Here is an 18,744-nt window from a genome sequence, read left to right as displayed (position 1 = left end):
GAAACTTGGAACTGGGATTCCCGCCTACGCAAGTCAACGGGAAAATCAGGAAAGAAGAAATCCAAAAAAACGTCATTTGGAGGAGTCTTCGGTTTCATCGGTACCTACCAACGCTGAGGACGAACTATTGGCAGACGAACCCAGCCAAAAACGTCCAAAGGAGACTGACAATGAGCAAAGTGTTATAGCTCATTTACAGAACAAGGTGGATCTACTGACCAGAAAAATTAAAGTTTTGGAAAACCCAGTAGACGAAGAGGTACCACCAAAAGCATGGAGTGTCAGCGCTCTCCAGGCGGAAAAGAAAAAATCCTACACAACAGTGGTGCGAGAAAATGTTGAAGACGCACTGGCTGAGGCAGGCGTGATTTTTTCTACTGAAGATGCTACAAGCAACGCGGGGGAGGCCGGCTCGTCGAAAACCACAACAGCGAGTGGTACCGACAAGGAGGACCCCGAATTCAAAATCCGCTCCGATGCTATCACGAAAGGTGCGGTTATGGTCAAGAAAATCTTACCTCTACCGATTCCACCGATGGCGGACGCCCCACGTTTCTCGATCGGTTTGTCTACACTGCCGAAAAAGGACACTTTTACGACTTCAGCAATGCTACCATGGTCTCCCCGACTGACACAGGGCGCTGCTATAACAACGCGTGATCGGAGGAGGCAAATGGGATCGTGAAGTTACCGAGAAAACCGCTACAGCCACCAAGGACGACTTCTTGGGGACTAACCGGGACGATTGGAGCAGACGCTACCAAAAAGTCATACCGCCCGCTGATGAGTGGAAAACACCGGTCGGTACCGACGCCAGCCTGCACGAACGACCTCTCGGCGTACAACCACCAGAACTGGAGCCATGCGTCCGGGAAATGGTCGCCGAAGGAAGTATAACGAAACATCCACTCGGCAAACCACAAGTTTACATCCCGTATTGCCTGTCCCAGTCAACGCTATGTAGATTGGAAAACAACGTTTGGGACACTTCTCTTGCATTAAGCCATAGAGAATTTTTCACTACTACTACACAAATTCAGTTAGCGAAATTCAAAACAGGCAACATCACCAAGGATGAACTGTTTAGCACATTAGAGCCGCTGTTGGTCGCGACTAACGTCGTCGACGCTGACATAATACAGAGTCACCTCCAGTTACGAGCGACTATTCAACACTCTCGCCGTGCAGCAATTTGGTCCGCTATGCTAAAGACAGCCGCCAACGCTGAAATCAAGAACGAATTGGCGACGATCGATTTCAGAGGGACCAAATTATTCGACGGAAAACTCAGCGCTGTAAATTCTAAGTTGAATGAGAAAGCAGCGGCAAAAGTTAACCGTGTGATGATCGAAGGCGCCTTTAAAGCCAAGCAAGCCGCTAATAACAAACAGAGCATCGCGACCAAGGCGAAGCCAGTTAACCAAGCTACTACGGGTCAGCCCAAGGGAAACGCAAAGGCAAACCCGAATCAGGCAAAAGGAAAAAGTGAAAACCAGCAGCGACAGAATAAACAATTCTCGAAACAGACTGGTAACACTAAAAAGTCTTCCTGACTATACGTCAGCAAAAATGGTAATGTATCAAAACAAGGTGCGATTAAACATGTCAAATATTACTCAAGTCTCCGAGTATTTTTGTCAAACAAATCAAACCACAGATCCCCTTACACATATACCACTTGCATTAAACGATTCGGTTCAGTGCCCAGGTCGGCGGGAACCAAGTCGTGCAAAACATCGTGCATTAAGCGATTTTGTTCAGTGCCCAGGATGGCGGGAACTCAATCGTGCACAACAAAAACACGGTCGGCCGCACCTCAGGTCGGTGGGCGATCGTATAAACAAACAACCGGCCGAATGCGTGGACCTAGGGAGAATGACGCATCGACCGGTGAAAAAACAGAAACCCGTAAGGCAGAGTCCCTACTCCCCTCCAGGTTGGAAAAAAAGGGGGGGAAGGACGTTAAACGGGGATATAACGCCGCATTCACTCCAGGGGGAAATGGAGAAATCGGCGATGTCAATGTATACCGCCACAAGCGACCGAGGGTTGGTGAGTCCCTCGACGCCGGTGGCACTGCGTCTGCAGAAATGTATTCCCCGGTGGAAAGAAACTATAAACGATCCGTATGTGATATCGATAATAACACACGGGTATCGAATACCGTTGATAAAAGAACCGAAATGCAAAAAAAAAAAAAAAAAAGAACATGTATTTCGGGGAAACCGGGCTCTACTCAGTCAACAATACTGAAAGAAAGCGTGGAAATACTACTCGAAAAAAAGGTAATTCAGCGGGTACAAAACCTGAAAAATTCTTTCATCTCGAGGTTATTTCCCGTCAAGAAATCCAACGGTGGGTACAGGCTGGTGCTGGATTTAAAGGAGTTGAACAAATTTGTGAAGAAAGAAACGTTCAAAATGTTAACTCCGGCACTAGTGAGAGCGTCAATTCAAAAAGGGGACTGGATGACGTCCCTCGACTTGACCGACGCTTACCTGCACATACCAATACACACAGAAAGCAGGCGCTTGTTACGATTCGTGGTGAACGGTGTAACGTATCAGTACACCGTCCTACCTTTCGGCCTGACGTCAGCCCCACTTCTGTTTACAAAAGTTCTACGCACAGTGGTGGCGTTACTGCACAAGAACGCAGCAGACGTCAACCCCTACTTAGACGACTGGCTGATAAAAAGTCAAAATCGGAACCTGATTTGTCAATCAACCGAGCGGACTGTCAGTCTACTGTTAAAGCTAGGTTTTCTGATAAATATGGAAAAATCAGAATTAATACCGACGCAGAAAATAGTCTTTCTGGGCATGGAACTGGATGCGGAGAAAGGCATGATCCGACCAGCCCAGCACAGAATCGACAATGTACAAAAAATGATACAATCATTTCTAAAACAAAAACAAGCCACACTACGCCAGGTAATGCGACTAGTGGGGATGTTAACTTCGATGAGGGGCTTAGTACCGAGAGCGGCGCTACAGTCCAGACCGATCCAACGCCTAGTGTTAGACGCACAGTTAAAAATGCGACTATCAAAGGACGGGATAAAATACGAAAAACCGGTACTGTTCACACCGGCCTTTCTGGAATCACTTCCGTGGTGGGGCAACCTCAAGAACCTCACGGCGGGGATTCCCATGGACAAGGCGAAACCGACAGTAACGTTGGTGACGGACGCATCCATGACGGGCTGGGGAGGGCACTGCATGGACGGGATTGCACACGGTCAGTGGAACGAAAAACAAAGGAAATTTCACATAAACCGACTGGAAATGCTAGCGGAGCAGTTCTCCCTGCAATCCTTCAAAAAAGCGGTAAAAAACCGGGCCGTGTTAATAAGATCCGACAATCAGACTGTAGTAGCTTACCTCAACAAGGAAGGGGGAACGAAATCACAGTCGTTAAACGACCATGCTGTAGCAGTGCTAAAGTGGTGTGCACAAAACAAAGTCGAGCTGATGTGCAAACATATACCGGGAGTCCAAAACGGTGTAGCGGACTCGCTATCCCGGGGGAAACCCTACGACGACACAGAATGGGAGCTGTCACAGACGGCAGTAAACCTAGTGTTCGACATGTTGGGGGAACCCCAGGTAGATCTGTTTGCAACACCGGAAAACAAAAAACGTCCCGTTTTTGTGACGCGTTATCCGGACAAACAGTCACTGACGTGGGACGCACTTCAGATGGAGTGGGGCGGAATGTTCAGTTACGCATTCCCACCATTTCCATTGATCCACCGAACGTTACAAAAACTGGAACAATCGGAGAACTCGCACATGATTCTAGTGGCACCGAACTGGCCGTCTCAGACTTGGTTTCCGTTACTGCTGTCTCTGCTAACGGACCATCCGAGAAGCCTGCCACAAGAAATCACGTTGACACAACCCGGCGGTTATACACCAACCAACCCGGAGCTGTACCAACTTCACGTGTGGAAACTATCCAGCAATTTAGAATTGCGCAAGGGTTTTCAAGCCAAGTGTCGCAAACAACGACGGCCGGGCTTAGGGATTCCTCAAATGGATTGTATCAATACCACTGGGAAAAATTTCGTAATTGGTGTCTTGCAGGGGATATACATCCACTCTATCCCTCTTTGCCCCAAGTAGCGGAGTTTTTTTCTTATTTGATCAACGAAAAAAAGTTGAAACCGGGGACAGTAGAAAACTATAAATCGGCGATCAACTCTGTACTCAAACTAAGCCTAGACAAAAACATTTCGGATGACCCGACAATCTCCGATCTGTTCAAGGGCTTTATTACACAGGCGGGCCCCATTGAGAGGTACAAAGCACCTGCATGGAGCTTGTCAGTAGTCCTTGAAGCGCTACGACAATTCCCATACGAACCGAAGGAATTGGCGTCACTACAGGACTGGACGAAAAAGACTGTTTTTCTACTAGCACTCGCTTCAGGGAGGCGAGTTAGCGAAATACACGCTCTGTCATTTGAAGACAATTTTACGGTGTTTTATCCCGATAAAGCGATTTTAATGACATCAGTAAAATTCAGAGGAAAAAATCAGAAACTGCACGAGACGGCGACTCCGATCGTTATCCCGGCACTGAGCAATATTTCCAATGAAAAACAAGACAGAATTCTTTGTCCGGTACGTGCGCTAGCTTATTATAAGAAACGTACTTCCGGGGTCAGAAGGGGTCAAAGGTCGATGTTCGTTTGTTACCAAAAAGGTAAACAAAGCTCAGCGGCGTCGAAATTCACATTAGCGAGATGGGTAAAAGAGACAGTTTACCACGCTTATAGTGATAAGTATTTGAGCACAGAGGCAGGCAAAGTCACTGCCAAGATGCATGACTTAAGAGGCATAGGTAATACACTGGCATTTGCTAGCGGAGCTTCTTTAGCCCAGGTGCTAGCAGCCGGGTCCTGGAAAACTAGCAACACTTTTCTCTCTTATTACCTGAAAGACCTAGCGGCCGAGTCACAGGGCCTACACTCGTTAGGCTACCTAGTGACAGGCCAAGTTGTAACGAAACAATAGGGCATGTAACTTTCCGCAACTGCAAGAATTATTCAGTTAGCGGGAGTTATACAGTTGGGGGGATGGAATTTTTTCAATTCCATAATCAGGTGGGGTAGTATTTATCTGCCAAGAGATATTCTCTGGTAATCTGTCCCATTTGTTTATGAAATTAAAATTTCATTAACCAAAGGGGTTAGTATGCAATACTCTGTAATAAACTTTTAAAACTAGCGCCGAAGGCGCATATTAGTTTTTATGTTTATATAAGAGATTGCATACTTACCTTCCCACCCAAAACCACCCCAGATAAATAGCTACGAATCAATATCGTGGTCAAAAAGATCTGGAAGTATGCAAATCAGATGACAGGGGAAGGACGCCCCCTACGGGAGCTATCCACTGTTATTTCGATTTTATTTAACCAGTATTATATGATAATTGGCAATTATCCCATTTGTTTATGAAATTAAAATTTCATTAACCAAAGGTAAGTATGCAATCTCTTATATAAACATAAAAACTAATATGCGCCTTCGGCGCTAGTTTTAAAATTAAGTGTTATTCTGTACCAGAGACCAAGGGTACCCAGTATATAGTGTTATTCTGACCAGAGCCCAAGGGTTGCCCTATATAAAGTGTTATTCTGTACCAGAGCCCAAGGGTTGCCATATATCAAGTGTTATTCTGTACCAGAGCCCAAGGGTTGCCATATAGCAAGTGTTTTTCTGTACCAGAACCCAAAGGGTACCCAATATAAAGTGTTATTCTGTACCAGAGCCCAAGGGTTGCCGTATATCAAGTGTTATTCTGTACCAGAGCCCAATGGTTACCCTATATTAAGTGTTATTCTGTACCAGAAACCAAGGGTACCCAGTATAAAGTGTTATTCTGTACCAGAGCCCAAGGGTTGCCCTATATCAAGTGTTATTCTGTACCAGAACCCAAGGGTTACCCTATATCAAGTGTTATTCTGTACCAGAGCCCAAGGGTTACCCTATATTAAGTGTTATTCTGTACCAGAGACCAATGGTACCCAGTATAAAGTGTTATTCTGTACCAGAGCCCAAAGGGTACCCAATATAAAGTGTTATTCTGTACCAGAGCCCAATGGTTGCCCTATATCAAGTGTTATTCTGTACCAGAGCCCAAGGGTTACCCTATATCAAGTGTTATTCTGTACCAGAGACCAAGGGTACCCAATATAAAGTGTTATTCTGTACCAGAGCCCAAGGGTTGCCCTATATAAAGTGTTATTCTGTACCAGAGACCAAGGGTACCCAATATAAAGTGTTATTCTGTACCAGAGCCCAAGGGTTACCCTATATCAAGTGTTATTCTGTACCAGAGACCAAGGGTACCCAATATAAAGTGTTATTCTGTACCAGAGCCCAAGGGTTGCCCTATATCACGTGTTATTCTGTACCAGAGACCAATGGTTGCCCTATATAAAGTGTTATTCTGTACCAGAGCCCAATGGTTGCCCTATATCAAGTGTTATTCTGTACCAGAGCCCAAGGGTTACCCTATATCAAGTGTTATTCTGTACCAGAGACCAAGGGTTACCCTATATTAAGTGTTATTCTGTACCAGAGCCCAATGGTTGCCCTATATCAAGTGTTATTCTGTACCAGAGCCCAAGGGTTACCCTATATCAAGTGTTATTCTGTACCAGAGACCAAGGGTTACCCTATATCAAGTGTTATTCTGTACCAGAGCCCAAGGGTTACCCTATATTAAGTGTTATTCTGTACCAGAGACCAAGGGTACCCAATATAAAGTGTTATTCTGTACCAGAGCCCAAGGGTTGCCCTATATCAAGTGTTATTCTGTACCAGAGCCCAAGGGTTACCCTATATTAAGTGTTATTCTGTACCAGAGACCAAGGGTACCCAATATAAAGTGTTATTCTGTACCAGAGCCCAAGGGTTGCCCTATATCAAGTGTTTTTCTGTACCAGAACCCAAGGGTTGCCCTATATCAAGTGTTATTCTGTGCCAGAACCCAAATGTTGCCATAGATCAAGTGTTATTCTGTACCATAACCCAAGGGTTACTATATATCACGTGTTATTCTGTACCAGAACCCAAGGGTTGCCCTATATCAAGTGTTATTCTGTACCAGAGCCCAAGGGTTACCCTATATTAAGTGTTATTCTGTACCAGAGCCCAAGGGTTACCCTATATTAAGTGTTATTCTGTACCAGAGACCAAGGGTTACCCTATATTAAGTGTTATTCTGTACCAGAGACCAAGGGTACCCAATATAAAGTGTTATTCTGTACCACAGCCCAAGGGTTACCGTATATCAAGTGTTATTCTGTACCAGAGACCAAGGGTACCCAATATAAAGTGTTATTCTGTACCAGAGCCCAAGGGTTACCCTATATTAAGTGTTATTCTGTACCAGAACCCAAGGGTTACCCTATATTAAGTGTTATTCTGTACCAGAACCCAAGGGTTACCGTATATCAAGTGTTATTCTGTACCAGAGCCCAAGGGTTACCCTATATTAAGTGTTATTCTGTACCAGAACCCAAGGGTTACCATATATCACGTGTTATTCTGTACCAGAGCCCAAGGGTTGCCCTATATCAAGTGTTATTCTGTACCAGAGCCCAAGGGTTACCGTATATCAAGTGTTATTCTGTACCAGAGCCCAAGGGTTACCGTATATCAAGTGTTATTCTGTACCAGAACCCAAGGGTTACCATATATCACGTGTTATTCTGTACCAGAGCCCAAGGGTTACCCTATATTAAGTGTTATTCTGTACCAGAACCCAAGGGTTACCATATATCACGTGTTATTCTGTACCAGAGCCCAAGGGTTACCCTATATCAAGTGTTATTCTGTACCAGAGCCCAAGGGTTACCGTATATTAAGTGTTATTCTGTACCAGAACCCAAGGGTTACCATATATCACGTGTTATTCTGTACCAGAGCCCAAGGGTTACCCTATATCAAGTGTTATTCTGTACCAGAGCCCAAGGGTTACCCTATATTAAGTGTTATTCTGTACCAGAGCCCAAGGGTTACCCTATATTAAGTGTTATTCTGTACCAGAGCCCAAGGGTTGCCCTATATCAAGTGTTATTCTGTACCAGAGCCCAAGGGTTACCCTATATCAAGTGTTATTCTGTACCAGAGCCCAAGGGTTACCCTATATCAAGTGTTATTCTGTACCAGAACCCAAGGGTTACCGTATATCAAGTGTTATTCTGTACCAGAGCCCAAGGGTTACCCTATATTAAGTGTTATTCTGTACCAGAACCCAAGGGTTACCCTATATCACGTGTTATTCTGTACCAGAGCCCAAGGGTTACCCTATATCAAGTGTTATTCTGTACCAGAGCCCAAGGGTTGCCCTATATCAAGTGTTATTCTGTACCAGAGCCCAAGGGTTACCCTATATCACGTGTTATTCTGTACCAGAGCCCAAAGGATACCCAATATAAAGTGTTATTCTGTACCACAGCCCAAGGGTTACCCTATATTAAGTGTTATTCTGTACCAGAGACCAAGGGTACCCAGTATATAGTGTTATTCTGTACCAGAGACCAAGGGTACCCAGTATATAGTGTTATTCTGTACCAGAGACCAAGGGTACCCAGTATATAGTGTTATTCTGTACCAGAGACCAAGGGTACCCAATATAAAGTGTTATTCTGTACCACAGCCCAAGGGTTACCCTATATCACGTGTTATTCTGTACCAGAGACCAAGGGTACCCAGTATATAGTGTTATTCTGTACCAGAGACCAAGGGTACCCAGTATATAGTGTTATTCTGTACCAGAGACCAAGGGTACCCAGTATATAGTGTTATTCTGTACCAGAGACCAAGGGTACCCAGTATATAGTGTTATTCTGTACCAGAGACCAAGGGTACCCAGTATATAGTGTTATTCTGTACCAGAGACCAAGGGTACCCAGTATATAGTGTTATTCTGTACCAGAGACCAAGGGTACCCAGTATATAGTGTTATTCTGTACCAGAGACCAAGGGTACCCAATATAAAGTGTTATTCTGTACCACAGCCCAAGGGTTACCCTATATTAAGTGTTATTCTGTACCAGAGACCAAGGGTACCCAGTATATAGTGTTATTCTGTACCAGAGACCAAGGGTACCCAGTATATAGTGTTATTCTGTACCAGAGACCAAGGGTACCCAGTATATAGTGTTATTCTGTACCAGAGACCAAGGGTACCCAATATTAAGTGTTATTCTGTACCACAGCCCAAGGGTTACCATATATCACGTGTTATTCTGCACCAGAGCCCAAAGGATACCCAATATAAAGTGTTATTCTGTACCACAGCCCAAGGGTTACCCTATATTAAGTGTTATTCTGTACCAGAGACCAAGGGTACCCAATATAAAGTGTTATTCTGTACCACAGCCCAAGGGTTACCCTATATTAAGTGTTATTCTGTACCAGAGACCAAGGGTACCCAGTATATAGTGTTATTCTGTACCAGAGACCAAGGGTTACCATATATCAAGTGTTATTCTGTACCAGAGCCCAAGGGTTGCCCTATATCAAGTGTTATTCTGTACCAGAGCCCAAGGGTTACCCTATATCACGTGTTATTCTGTACCAGAGCCCAAAGGATACCCAATATAAAGTGTTATTCTGTACCACAGCCCAAGGGTTACCCTATATTAAGTGTTATTCTGTACCAGAGACCAAGGGTACCCAGTATATAGTGTTATTCTGTACCAGAGACCAAGGGTTACCATATATCAAGTGTTATTCTGTACCAGAGCCCAAGGGTTGCCCTATATCAAGTGTTATTCTGTACCAGAGCCCAAGGGTTACCCTATATCACGTGTTATTCTGTACCAGAGACCAAGGGTTACCATATATCACGTGTTATTCTGTACCAGAGCCCAAGGGTTGCCCTATATCAAGTGTTATTCTGTACCAGAGCCCAAAGGATACCCAATATAAAGTGTTATTCTGTACCACAGCCCAAGGGTTACCCTATATTAAGTGTTATTCTGTACCAGAGACCAAGGGTACCCAGTATATAGTGTTATTCTGTACCAGAGACCAAGGGTTACCATATATCAAGTGTTATTCTGTACCAGAGCCCAAGGGTTGCCCTATATCAAGTGTTATTCTGTACCAGAGCCCAAGGGTTACCCTATATCAAGTGTTATTCTGTACCAGAGCCCAAGGGTTGCCCTATATCACGTGTTATTCTGTACCAGAGCCCAAGGGTTACCCTATATTAAGTGTTATTCTGTACCAGAGACCAAGGGTTACCATATATCAAGTGTTATTCTGTACCAGAGCCCAAGGGTTGCCCTATATCAAGTGTTATTCTGTACCAGAGCCCAAGGGTTACCCTATATTAAGTGTTATTCTGTACCAGAGCCCAAGGGTTACCCTATATTAAGTGTTATTCTGTACCAGAGACCAAGGGTTACCCTATATCAAGTGTTATTCTGTACCAGAGCCCAAGGGTTACCCTATATTAAGTGTTATTCTGTACCAGAGACCAAGGGTACCCAGTATTAAGTGTTATTCTGTACCAGAGACCAAGGGTTACCCTATATCAAGTGTTATTCTGTACCAGAGCCCAAGGGTTACCATATATCAAGTGTTATTCTGTACCAGAGCCCAAGGGTTGCCCTATATCAAGTGTTATTCTGTACCAGAGCCCAAGGGTTACCCTATATTAAGTGTTATTCTGTACCAGAGCCCAAGGGTTGCCCTATATCACGTGTTATTCTGTACCAGAGCCCAAGGGTTGCCCTATATTAAGTGTTATTCTGTACCAGAGCCCAAGGGTTACCGTATATCAAGTGTTATTCTGTACCAGAGCCCAAGGGTTACCATATATCAAGTGTTATTCTGTACCAGAGCCCAAGGGTTGCCCTATATCAAGTGTTATTCTGTACCAGAGCCCAAGGGTTACCCTATATTAAGTGTTATTCTGTACCAGAGCCCAAGGGTTGCCCTATATCACGTGTTATTCTGTACCAGAGCCCAAGGGTTGCCCTATATCACGTGTTATTCTGTACCAGAGCCCAAGGGTTGCCCTATATTAAGTGTTATTCTGTACCAGAGCCCAAGGGTTGCCCTATATCACGTGTTATTCTGTACCAGAGCCCAAGGGTTGCCCTATATTAAGTGTTATTCTGTACCAGAGCCCAAGGGTTACCCTATATCAAGTGTTATTCTGTACCAGAGCCCAAGGGTTGCCCTATATCAAGTGTTATTCTGTACCAGAGCCCAAGGGTTACCCTATATCAAGTGTTATTCTGTACCAGAGCCCAAGGGTTACCCTATATTAAGTGTTATTCTGTACCAGAGCCCAAGGGTTGCCCTATATCACGTGTTATTCTGTACCAGAGCCCAAGGGTTGCCCTATATCACGTGTTATTCTGTACCAGAGCCCAAGGGTTACCATATATCAAGTGTTATTCTGTACCAGAGCCCAAGGGTTGCCCTATATCAAGTGTTATTCTGTACCAGAGCCCAAGGGTTACCCTATATCAAGTGTTATTCTGTACCAGAGCCCAAGGGTTACCCTATATTAAGTGTTATTCTGTACCAGAGCCCAAGGGTTGCCCTATATCACGTGTTATTCTGTACCAGAGCCCAAGGGTTGCCCTATATCACGTGTTATTCTGTACCAGAGCCCAAGGGTTGCCCTATATCACGTGTTATTCTGTACCAGAGCCCAAGGGTTGCCCTATATCACGTGTTATTCTGTACCAGAGCCCAAGGGTTGCCCTATATCACGTGTTATTCTGTACCAGAGCCCAAGGGTTGCCCTATATTAAGTGTTATTCTGTACCAGAGCCCAAGGGTTACCGTATATCAAGTGTTATTCTGTACCAGAGCCCAAGGGTTACCATATATCAAGTGTTATTCTGTACCAGAGCCCAAGGGTTGCCCTATATCAAGTGTTATTCTGTACCAGAGCCCAAGGGTTACCCTATATTAAGTGTTATTCTGTACCAGAGCCCAAGGGTTGCCCTATATCAAGTGTTATTCTGTACCAGAGACCAAGGGTTACCCTATATCAAGTGTTATTCTGTACCAGAGCCCAAGGGTTACCCTATATTAAGTGTTATTCTGTACCAGAGCCCAAGGGTTGCCCTATATCAAGTGTTATTCTGTACCAGAGCCCAAGGGTTACCCTATATTAAGTGTTATTCTGTACCAGAGCCCAAGGGTTACCCTATATTAAGTGTTATTCTGTACCAGAGACCAAGGGTTACCCTATATCAAGTGTTATTCTGTACCAGAGCCCAAGGGTTACCCTATATTAAGTGTTATTCTGTACCACAGCCCAAGGGTTACCGTATATCAAGTGTTTTTCTGTACCAGAACCCAAGGGTTACCCTATATCAAGTGTTATTCTGTACCAGAGACCAAGGGTACCCTATATTAAGTGTTATTCTGTACCAGAGCCCAAGGGTTACCCTATATCACGTGTTATTCTGTACCAGAGACCAAGGGTTACCATATATCACGTGTTATTCTGTACCAGAGCCCAAGGGTTGCCCTATATCAAGTGTTATTCTGTACCAGAGCCCAAAGGATACCCTATATCAAGTGTTATTCTGTACCAGAGACCAAGGGTACCCTATATTAAGTGTTATTCTGTACCAGAGCCCAAGGGTTACCCTATATCACGTGTTATTCTGTACCAGAGACCAAGGGTTACCATATATCACGTGTTATTCTGTACCAGAGCCCAAGGGTTGCCCTATATCAAGTGTTATTCTGTACCAGAGCCCAAAGGATACCCAATATAAAGTGTTATTCTGTACCACAGCCCAAGGGTTACCCTATATTAAGTGTTATTCTGTACCAGAGACCAAGGGTACCCAGTATATAGTGTTATTCTGTACCAGAGACCAAGGGTTACCATATATCAAGTGTTATTCTGTACCAGAGCCCAAGGGTTGCCCTATATCAAGTGTTATTCTGTACCAGAGCCCAAGGGTTACCCTATATCACGTGTTATTCTGTACCAGAACCCAAAGGGTACCCAATATAAAGTGTTATTCTGTACCAGAGCCCAAGGGTTGCCCTATATCACGTGTTATTCTGTACCACAGCCCAAGGGTTACCCTATATCAAGTGTTATTCTGTACCAGAGACCAAGGGTTACCCTATATCAAGTGTTATTCTGTACCAGAGACCAAGGGTACCCTATATTAAGTGTTATTCTGTACCAGAGCCCAAGGGTTACCCTATATCACGTGTTATTCTGTACCAGAGACCAAGGGTTACCATATATCACGTGTTATTCTGTACCAGAGCCCAAGGGTTGCCCTATATCAAGTGTTATTCTGTACCAGAGCCCAAAGGATACCCAATATAAAGTGTTATTCTGTACCACAGCCCAAGGGTTACCCTATATTAAGTGTTATTCTGTACCAGAGACCAAGGGTACCCAGTATATAGTGTTATTCTGTACCAGAGACCAAGGGTTACCATATATCAAGTGTTATTCTGTACCAGAGCCCAAGGGTTGCCCTATATCAAGTGTTATTCTGTACCAGAGCCCAAGGGTTACCCTATATCACGTGTTATTCTGTACCAGAGACCAAGGGTTACCATATATCACGTGTTATTCTGTACCAGAGCCCAAGGGTTGCCCTATATCAAGTGTTATTCTGTACCAGAGCCCAAAGGATACCCAATATAAAGTGTTATTCTGTACCACAGCCCAAGGGTTGCCCTATATCAAGTGTTATTCTGTACCAGAGCCCAAGGGTTACCCTATATCACGTGTTATTCTGTACCAGAGACCAAGGGTTACCATATATCACGTGTTATTCTGTACCAGAGCCCAAGGGTTACCCTATATCACGTGTTATTCTGTACCAGAGCCCAAAGGATACCCAATATAAAGTGTTATTCTGTACCACAGCCCAAGGGTTACCCTATATTAAGTGTTATTCTGTACCAGAGACCAAGGGTACCCAGTATATAGTGTTATTCTGTACCAGAGACCAAGGGTTACCATATATCAAGTGTTATTCTGTACCAGAGCCCAAGGGTTGCCGTATATCAAGTGTTATTCTGTACCACAGCCCAAGGGTTACCCTATATTAAGTGTTATTCTGTACCAGAGACCAAGGGTACCCAATATAAAGCGTTATTCTGTACCAGAGCCCAATGGTTGCCCTATATCAAGTGTTATTCTGTACCAGAGCCCAAGGGTTACCCTATATTAAGTGTTATTCTGTACCAGAGACCAAGGGTACCCAGTATAAAGTGTTATTCTGTACCAGAGCCCAAAGGATACCCAATATAAAGTGTTATTCTGTACCACAGCCCAAGGGTTGCCCTATATCAAGTGTTATTCTGTACCAGAGCCCAAGGGTTACCCTATATTAAGTGTTATTCTGTACCAGAGACCAAGGGTACCCAGTATAAAGTGTTATTCTGTACCACAGCCCAAGGGTTGCCCTATATCAAGTGTTATTCTGTACCAGAGCCCAAGGGTTACCCTATATTAAGTGTTATTCTGTACCAGAGACCAAGGGTACCCAGTATAAAGTGTTATTCTGTACCAGAGCCCAAGGGTTGCCCTATATCAAGTGTTATTCTGTACCAGAGCCCAAGGGTTACCCTATATTAAGTGTTATTCTGTACCAGAGACCAAGGGTACCCAATATAAAGTGTTATTCTGTACCAGAGCCCAAGGGTTGCCCTATATCAAGTGTTATTCTGTACCAGAGCCCAAGGGTTACCCTATATTAAGTGTTATTCTGTACCAGAGACCAAGGGTACCCAATATAAAGTGCTATTCTGTACCACAGCCCAAGGGTTACCCTATATTAAGTGCTATTCTGTACCAGAGACCAAGGGTACCCAATATAAAGTGTTATTCTGTACCAGAGCCCAAGGGTTGCCCTATATCAAGTGTTATTCTGTACCAGAGCCCAAGGGTTACCCTATATTAAGTGTTATTCTGTACCAGAGACCAAGGGTACCCAATATAAAGTGTTATTCTGTACCAGAGCCCAAGGGTTGCCCTATATAAAGTGTTATTCTGCACCAGAGCCCAATGGTTGCCCTATATCAAGTGTTATTCTGTACCAGAGCCCAAGGGTTACCCTATATTAAGTGCTATTCTGTACCAGAGACCAAGGGTACCCAATATAAAGTGTTATTCTGTACCAGAGCCCAAGGGTTACCCTATATCAAGTGTTATTCTGTGCCAGAACCCAAAGGTTGCCATATATCAAGTGTTATTCTGTACCATAACCCAAGGGTTACTATATATCACGTGTTATTCTGTACCAGAACCCAAGGGTTGCCCTATATCAAGTGTTATTCTGTACCAGAGCCCAAGGGTTGCCCTATATCAAGTGTTTTTCTGTACCAGAACCCAAGGGTTACCCTATATCAAGTGTTTTTCTGTACCATAACCCAAGGGTTACTATATATCAAGTGTTATTCTGTACCAGAGCCCAAGGGTTGCCCTATATCAAGTGTTATTCTGTACCAGAGCCCAAGGGTTGCCCTATATCAAGTGTTTTTCTGTACCATAACCCAAGGGTTACTATATATCATGTGTTATTCTGTACCAGAACCCAAGGGTTACCCTATATTAAGTGTTATTCTGTACCAGAGACCAAGGGTACCCAGTATATAGTGTTATTCTGACCAGAGCCCAAGGGTTGCCCTATATAAAGTGTTATTCTGTACCAGAGCCCAAGGGTTGCCATATATCAAGTGTTATTCTGTACCAGAGCCCAAGGGTTGCCATATAGCAAGTGTTTTTCTGTACCAGAACCCAAAGGGTACCCAATATAAAGTGTTATTCTGTACCAGAGCCCAAGGGTTGCCGTATATCAAGTGTTATTCTGTACCAGAGCCCAATGGTTACCCTATATTAAGTGTTATTCTGTACCAGAGACCAAGGGTACCCAGTATAAAGTGTTATTCTGTACCAGAGCCCAAGGGTTGCCCTATATCAAGTGTTATTCTGTACCAGAACCCAAGGGTTACCCTATATCAAGTGTTATTCTGTACCAGAGCCCAAGGGTTACCCTATATTAAGTGTTATTCTGTACCAGAGACCAATGGTACCCAGTATAAAGTGTTATTCTGTACCAGAGCCCAAAGGGTACCCAATATAAAGTGTTATTCTGTACCAGAGCCCAATGGTTGCCCTATATCAAGTGTTATTCTGTACCAGAGACCAAGGGTACCCAATATAAAGTGTTATTCTGTACCAGAGACCAAGGGTACCCAATATAAAGTGTTATTCTGTACCAGAGCCCAAGGGTTACCCTATATTAAGTGTTATTCTGTACCAGAGACCAAGGGTACCCAATATAAAGTGTTATTCTGTACCAGAGCCCAATGGTTGCCCTATATCAAGTGTTATTCTGTACCAGAGCCCAAGGGTTACCCTATATTAAGTGTTATTCTGTACCAGAGACCAAGGGTACCCAGTATAAAGTGTTATTCTGTACCAGAGCCCAAGGGTTGCCCTATATCAAGTGTTATTCTGTACCAGAGCCCAAGGGTACCCAATATAAAGTGTTATTCTGTACCAGAGCCCAATGGTTGCCCTATATCAAGTGTTATTCTGTACCAGAGCCCAAGGGTTACCCTATATTAAGTGTTATTCTGTACCAGAGACCAAGGGTTGCCCTATATTAAGTGTTATTCTGTACCAGAGACCAAGGGTACCCAATATAAAGTGTTATTCTGTACCAGAGCCCAATGGTTGCCCTATATCAAGTGTTATTCTGTACCAGAGCCCAAGGGTTACCCTATATTAAGTGTTATTCTGTACCAGAGCCCAAGGGTTGCCCTATATTAAGTGTTATTCTGTACCAGAGACCAAGGGTACCCAATATAAAGTGTTATTCTGTACCAGAGCCCAATGGTTGCCCTATATCAAGTGTTATTCTGTACCAGAGCCCAAGGGTTACCCTATATTAAGTGTTATTCTGTACCAGAGACCAAGGGTACCCAATATAAAGCGTTATTCTGTACCAGAGCCCAAGGGTTGCCCTATATCAAGTGTTATTCTGTACCAGAGCCCAAGGGTTACCCTATATTAAGTGTTATTCTGTACCAGAGACCAAGGGTACCCAATATAAAGTGTTATTCTATACCAGAGCCCAAGGGTTGCCCTATATCAAGTGTTTTTCTGTACCAGAACCCAAGGGTTGCCCTATATCAAGTGTTATTCTGCGCCAGAACCCAAATGTTGCCATATATCAAGTGTTATTCTGTACCATAACCCAAGGGTTACTATATATCACGTGTTATTCTGTACCAGAACCCAAGGGTTGCCCTATATCAAGTGTTATTCTGTACCAGAGCCCAAGGGTTACCCTATATTAAGTGTTATTCTGTACCAGAGACCAAGGGTACCGAGTATATAGTGTTATTCTGTACCAGAGCCCAAGGGTTGCCCTATATCAAGTGTTATTCTGTACCAGAGCCCAAGGGTTACCCTATATTAAGTGTTATTCTGTACCAGAGACCAAGGGTACCCAGTATAAAGTGTTATTCTGTACCAGAGCCCAAAGGATACCCAATATAAAGTGTTATTCTGTACCAGAGCCCAATGGTTGCCCTATATAAAGTGTTATTCTGTACCAGAGCCCAAGGGTTACCCTATATCAAGTGTTATTCTGTACCAGAGCCCAAGGGTTACCCTATATTAAGTGTTATTCTGTACCAGAGACCAAGGGTACCCAGTATAAAGTGTTATTCTGTACCAGAGCCCAAAGGGTACCCAATATAAAGTGTTATTCTGTACCAGAGCCCAAGGGTTGCCCTATATCAAGTGTTATTCTGTACCAGAGCCCAAGGGTTACCCTATATTAAGTGTTATTCTGTACCAGAGACCAAGGGTACCCAATATAAAGTGTTATTCTGTACCAGAGCCCAAGGGTTGCCCTATATCAAGTGTTATTCTGTACCAGAGCCCAAGGGTTACCCTATATTAAGTGTTATTCTGTACCAGAGACCAAGGGTACCCAATATAAAGTGTTATTCTGTACCAGAGACCAAGGGTACCCAATATAAAGTGTTATTCTGTACCAGAGCCCAAGGGTTGCCCTATATCAAGTGTTATTCTGTACCAGAGCCCAAGGGTTACCCTATATTAAGTGTTATTCTGTACCAGAGACCAAGGGTACCCAATATAAAGTGTTATTCTGTACCAGAGCCCAAGGGTTACCCTATATAAAGTGTTATTCTGTACCAGAGCCCAAGGGTTACCCTATATTAAGTGTTATTCTGTACCAGAGACCAAGGGTACCCAATATAAAGTGTTATTCTGTACCAGAGCCCAAGGGTTGCCCTATATCAAGTGTTATTCTGTACCAGAGCCCAAGGGTTACCCTATATTAAGTGTTATTCTGTACCAGAGACCAAGGGTACCCAATATAAAGTGTTATTCTGTACCAGAGACCAAGGGTACCCAATATAAAGTGTTATTCTGTACCAGAGCCCAAGGGTTGCCCTATATCAAGTGTTATTCTGTACCAGAGCCCAAGGGTTACCCTATATTAAGTGTTATTCTGTACCAGAGACCAAGGGTACCCAATATAAAGTGTTATTCTGTACCAGAGCCCAAGGGTTGCCCTATATTAAGTGTTATTCTGTACCAGAGCCCAAGGGTTGCCATATAGCAAGTGTTATTCTGTACCATAACCCAAGGGTTACCATATATCACGTGTTATTCTGTACCAGAGCCCAATGGTTGCCCTATATCAAGTGTTATTCTGTACC

This window comes from Saccoglossus kowalevskii, chromosome 6 (genome assembly GCF_978046115.1).
Source record: "Saccoglossus kowalevskii chromosome 6, keSacKowa6.1, whole genome shotgun sequence".
Lineage (NCBI taxonomy): Eukaryota > Metazoa > Hemichordata > Enteropneusta > Harrimaniidae > Saccoglossus > Saccoglossus kowalevskii.
The sequence above is the reverse complement of the archived record's forward strand: the minus strand, read 5'-3'. Positions refer to the sequence as shown.